Source organism: Oryx dammah, unplaced genomic scaffold (assembly GCF_014754425.2).
Source record: "Oryx dammah isolate SB20612 unplaced genomic scaffold, SCBI_Odam_1.1 HiC_scaffold_13, whole genome shotgun sequence".
In the NCBI taxonomy this organism is placed as follows: domain Eukaryota; kingdom Metazoa; phylum Chordata; class Mammalia; order Artiodactyla; family Bovidae; genus Oryx; species Oryx dammah.
Window position 1 is genome coordinate 51,216,977 of NW_024070197.1, and position 6,605 is coordinate 51,223,581.

Sequence of the window (6,605 nt, forward strand, 5' to 3'; positions counted from 1 at the left end):
CATCACTTCATGGGAAATAGATGAGGAAACAGTGGAAAGAGTGTCAGACTTTATTTTCTTGGGCTCCAAAATCACTGCAGATGGTGACTGCAGCCATGAAATTAAAAGACGCTTACTCCTTGGAAGAAAAGTTTTGACCAACCTAGACAGCATATTCAAAAGCAGAGACATTACTTTGCCAAAAAAGGTCCGTCTAGTCAAGGCTATGGTTTTTCCTGTGGTCATGTATGGATGTGAGAGTTGGACTGTGAAGAAGGCTGAGTGCTGAAGAATTGATGCTTTTGAACTGTGGTGCTGGAGAAGTCTCTTGAGAGTCCCTTGGACTGCAAGGAGATCCAACCAGTCCATTCTGAAGGAGATCAGCCCTGGGATTTCTTTGGAAGGAATGATGCTGAAGCTGAAACTCCAGTACTTTGGCCACCTCATGTGAAGAGTTGACTCACTGGAAAAGACTGTGATGCTGGGAGGGATTGGGGGCAGGAGGAGAAGGGGACGACAGAGGATGAGATGGCTGGATGGCATCACTGACTCGATGGACGTGAGTCTGAGTGAACTCCGGGAGATGGTGATGGGCAGGGAGGCCTGGCGTGCTGTGATTCATGGGGTTGCAAAGAGTCGGACATGACTGAGTGACTGAACTGAACTGAACTGAACTGAACTTCATTCTTTCTGGAGTTATTTCTCCACTGATCTCCAGTAGCATATTGGGCACCTAATGACCTGGGGAGTTCCTCTTTTAGTATCCTATCATTTTGCCTTTTCATACTGTTCATGGGGTTCTCAAGGCAAGAATACTGAAGTAGACATATATTCCCTCCCTCTTGATCCTCCCTCCCAACCCTCCTACTCCACCCTTTGTGATCCATTTTGAGTTACTTTTTGTGAAGGGTGTGAGGTCTGTGTGTAGACTGACTTCTTTGCACATGGGCATGTGTCCGGTTATGTTAGCACCAGTTGTTGAAAAGAGGATCTTTGCTTTGTTCCACAGTAGAAATCAATTGACCAGTTATGTGGGTCTATTTTCAGTCTCTAAATTCTGTCCCAGTGATTGATGTGTCTCTTTTCTGGCCAGTACCATGCTGTCTTGATCACCATAGTTTCATTCCTTTTAATGGCTGAATAATTGCATTTATATCACTTTTGTTTATTCATTCATCCACTGATGGACCTTTGAGTTATTTCTATCTCTGGTTGTTATGAATACCACCCCTATGAACTCAGATGTACATTTGCATGGTTTTATGGTTTCATACCTCTTGGATGCATACCTAGGAGTGTATCACTGGGTCACACCAGGTACAACTCTCGATTTAATTTATTGGGGGACCTGCTTCACCTCCTAAATGACACTCCTCATTGTTTTGGGTGAGCAAATGCTGACTTGCTGATTGAGAGAGGCCCACGTGGAGGGTTGCTGACAGTAACCCCTGGGAGCCACAGGGGTGTGCCATCTTGAGAGTGGGTCCTCCAGCCCCAGGTGAACTCCCAGTCTGATGCCTCTTAGAGCAAAGAGAGCTCTTCCCACGGAGCCCAGCCCAGACTACAGGTGTGTGAGCTCAATAAATGATTGTTGTTTTTAGCCACTGTTTGGGGGTGGTCTGCTGGGCAACAGCACATCATTGGGGTCTAGAGTCTATGCACACCTTTTATTCGAACCAAAGATCTCCTTGGACCCGGTAAGAGCATGGAACAGATGACTGACTGTCTACCTATCATACCGCATGCAATGACTGTGCACCTTATGTATACGCCTGTGGAAGTGAAGACTAGTCTTGTGGTGGGGCCAAAAGAGATAAAGAGCTCAAGGGCACACATGTGAGCACTGTCTCTGCCTCTTCCTAGCTGCAGGTACGTCATCTGTAAGGTGGAGACTAAGTCAGGGCCCTTTGGAATACACAGAAAACAAATTAAACAAGCTTCATAAAAGGAAATTATTGATGCCATACCTGAAAATTTGGAAACAGACTTTAGGATATAGCAACAGGAACTGCTTGGCTGAAGCAGTGTCATTTTCTCTGCATGTATGTCGCTCATTCTGTCTCTGTCTCTCCCCCCAACCCTTCCCATCTCGGGGCTCACTCTTCTCTCCATTCTTGGATCCATTCAGGATCTCACAATGTGTCTGTGAGCTGTTTCATAACGCCCAGGGACAGACAGGGCCTCTCTCTGACAGCTGAAGCCATTTCCAGGGCTGACAGGTACTGGCCAGCTCAGGTTACCTGTGAGCCACTTTCCCTCTGATTGGCCAAGCCTGATACACACCAGGGATGGGGGAGGAGTCAGCTGGCAGGGGAGGGAGTATCCTAGGGAGAACCCTTAGGTGCTGTTACCGAAGGAGATGCGGCCAGGCATGGAGGAGACATCAAGGCAAGGCATGGGGGAGACATCAAGGCATTTGCCCCAGCACACGTCTCCCTGGGCTCAGGAGAGACCCAAGGAGCAGCCGAGCTCCAGCTGTGATGTGGATGACGCTGAGGTTTGTCCAGCAGAGGGGAGGCTCTTTTCTCCCAGCAGCTGTTGAGTCACTCTTTCCAGAAAGAGAGCATCTCAGAGGTGGAGGAGGAACTGGTTCCCTTGGGCTCCCAGGCAGCCCGGCTTCATTGTTTTCATTTGACTCAAGGCGCAGAGCAGCGAAGCCAGACAGGTGATGACCATCAGGGCAGCACTGTGGTGTGATGTCCCTGTAAACGTGAAATTTCCACTACAAAGCATTCCCTCAGGCGCTGCAGATCTGGAAACAGCGGGATCCATAAAATCAGTAAAAATACAAGCTGAAAATTGTGGTAGAAACAACCCAGTGCAGAAGCAAAAGAAATTACTATGAATAAAACATATGGAAACATCCATGTGTTCTCAAGATTCTGCCCAGTGTGAGTTTTTTCTATTTACTTTTTCTTCCTTTTTTCTTTTTCTTTTTTTTTTTTTTTTTGACTAAAATAGAATTCCTTTATGGACAGTGTTGGATTCCCTGGTGGCTCAGTAGTAAAGAATCTGCCTGCAGTGCAGGAGAACTGGGTTCAATTCCTGGGCTAGGAAGATCCCTTAGGGAAGGGAATGGCTACCCACTCCAGTATTCTTGCCTGGAGAATCCTATGGACAGAAGAGCCTGGTGGGTTACAGCCCTTGGGGTCTCAAAGAGTTGGACACAACTGAGCAACTAACACTTTCACTTTTCAATATAGACAGTGTAAGTATCTGCTGGGATCTTAAAGCACTTTGGAGAGCACTTGGTTGCATTTAGGAGCAAATTTGAATTTCTGTCATTTAAGTGCTATTTATAAAGAGTAATGCCAAGAAATTTGAGGGGTCTCATAGAAATTTTCTCAAAGAAAAATCATTTTCTTTGATCGCACTCATTTCAGCAAAAAGGTTTGGAGTCTACTCCTCCAATACATTTGTAATTATGTGTGAATTATATCCATATATCAGGTTCTAATGTACTGTGTCCTCTAAGAAACATATGGAAAAGAGAAATTATAAAAGGTGAGAGAGGAAATAAAAATAGAAACTTCAGTCTTTCTTTCTGCCCTTTGAAAGATGTGATTGGGGAGGCCTAACAAGTCCAAAATCTGAGGGGATGGGCAGAGGAGTGTGGAGTGAGGTCCAAAGACAGAACTTCTGCTTTCCCAGGGGAATCTGTATGTTCAGTTAAAGCTTCGGACTGATCAGACAAGGCCCACTCATATTGTGGCAGATAACCTACTTTACTCAAAGTCTTACATGTTAATCACATCCAAGAAGACGCCTATCCTAAAATATCTGGAATAACGTTTGACCCAATATCTGGGCATCACAGCTCAGCCAAGCTGACACAGAATTCACCATCACAAATCCACATGCTGCTGCTGCTGAATCACTTCAGTCATGTCTGACTCTGTGCGACCCCATAGACGGCAGCCCACCAGGCTCCCCCGTCCCTGGGATTCTCCAGGCAAGAACACTGGAATGGGTTGCCATTTCCTTCTCCAATGCATGAAAGTGAAAAGTGAAAGGGAAGTCGCTCAGTCGTGTCCGACTCTTAGCAACCCGATGGACTGCAGCCCACCAGGCTCCTCCACCCATGGGATTTTTCAGGCAAGAGTACTGGAGTGGGGTGCCATTCAAATCCACATGAGGACTCGCCAATTCCTGCACAGAATTATAGTCCATGAAGCCCACTGGTTAGTGTTTTATGTGCAAAGGAGATGGCCAAAAATTAGCAGATGTTGAGTTGGATAAATTGAGACTCTTTGGCTCAAAATATAGGTGGAGTGGATGAAAGTGGGACTTAGCACAATCTCTCAGGTGAACATTGTGACATATGGGTCAACAGCGTCAGTGCTTTTCTCCTTTGACCCATAAACGTCAGACCTAGGAATTCCATTCAGAGATGTTCAGTGCAGTGTTACAGATAAGACAAAAAAAAAAAGTGCATCTGGAGGGAGAGAGACTTGATAAATTATGATAAGTGTTTTAATGAAATGTGTGTTGAAATAAGCTATATACACTGATGGATAAAATTATTCATGACAATAATTAAAAAAAATTTTTATTGACATATAGTTAATATACAATGTTGTGTTAATTTCTCCTGTACAACAAAGTGGCTCGGTAACACAAACACATGCATTTTAAATATATTCTTCCCATTAGGATTCGTGCATGTGTAAGCGCAAGCTAAGTTGCCTCAGTTGCGTCTGACTCTTTGTGACCTTATGGACTGTAGCCCACCAGGTTCCATGGGATATTTCTTGACAATTATTAAGTGACTAGATACATACCTTCTACATAGGATATGGTTATCTCCTGTATTTTATTTTATTTTTTTATTGCCTGGCCAAACTGTGCAGCTTGGAGAATCTTAGTTCCTGGACCAGGGACTGAGCCCATGCCCCCCGCAGCAGAAGTTCAGAGTCCTAACCACTGGTTACTGCCGGGGAAGTCCCTTCTCCTGTATTTTAAACAAAAGCAATATACACATATATAGGCTTATATATATGGAAATTTCTCGAAAGAGGGACAAGAAACCGCTATCAGCAGTTCACTCTGTGAAAGACAGACTTTTCACTTTTGAAGCCCTTAAAATGCTTTCTGTAACATGCACGTATATGGCTTTTACGTATTTTTTTAATGGCAGGGAGTTTAGCTCCTACTATAACAGCAGTTGAATTGATGTCTGAACCAGCCATGAGGATGTCCAGGACAAGCTGAGAGTGAGGATGTCCACAAGGTACTTTCTAAGTGAAGCAGGGCCCTACCATGTGGCTACAGGGAGCAGGGAGACCACAGATCCATAGAGACAGCCAGGGAAGAGGTCTACCTACGGTAGGGAGGCTGAAAGTGGCAAGGCAGCTGCAGGTGCTGAGGACATGCCCCAAGGAGCCAAGGGAGCGCTCAGGGTGTCAGCTGATGGATTTGTGATGCTAGGACCTGCTCCTTCAGGGCACAGTCAGGTCCTGCAACTCAGTGCTCAGCACACAGTAACTAATGGAAGTGGTAGCATCTAAGCACTTGCCTTGCATCAGTTCATTCAACTCTCACGGCAACATAACAGAGTACCTACTAGTATTTCCCCACTCCACTGAAGCAAAAGTCAGTGAATGAATGAATGGGTGAATGAATGGATGAACGAAGCCACCCAAAGGTTGGTACGTTTCTAAAATGACTCCACAGGAAGAAAAGCATCTATGTTCGAGAGTTGGTTTTTGTTGCTTGCAACCCAGGCAGTCAACTCATGGACATGTCAGGGAACTGCACGGAAACTGCAGACCCAACCATGGGTCCAGTCAGCAGGTTTCTTGGGCCCTTGGGAACACCAAGTGGACTCAGAGTTCAGGACTGCCATCCTGTGGGGTTTCCAGGTCGAAGAATCCAGGATTCTAGGATCAGTTACGATAGACTCACTCTCTTGAAGCTTATATGTTTAACCCCGCCCCCAAATTTTTACATAACTTTCCATCTGAACCCTGCCATCTCCATTTCACAGTAGGAAGTATCTGGGGGAATAAACTGCTGTATAGTCCAAAGCAGGTTTTTTTGTTGTCTGGCATCTACAGATATTACAAGCTGTGTAGTTAGGATAACCATCTGACTTATTATCCGAATGTGGACATTTTGAGCATGAAAAGGGGCATGTTAATGTTTATGCTGAGACAGGAGGCAAAAGCTAGAAGTGTCCCAAGCCAAGCAGGACATCGTAATTTGGGGAGAATGAATTCCTATCAGATCGTGCCTGTTTCATGGACACAGGATGGGCTGCTTCCCAGGGGCCCTGGGCAGAGGGGCCACCTGCTCCCCTGCCTTGTCCACAGGCAGCTTTGGTAGATTGCCATCCTGCCCCTCTGACCCCACCGCTCCCTGGAGACACACAGCATGGCTCTGGGCCGGGTCTTGAATGGCCCGAAGCTGGAGGGACCCGCAGCCAGGGTCACACCCACACGGGACTTTGCTCTGCTCTGTTTGCTCTGGTCTGCTCCCTGGTCTGGCAGCAGGCTCTCCACAAGTTCCCCTTACCCCCTGGCACCCTCACCCCACTGTTTATCTGGTCAAAGCACAGTGACCCAAGGGGCTGGCCACAGCAAACGTCCCCAGTCCCAAGGTACCCTTCCCTAAGCCAAACCTCACGT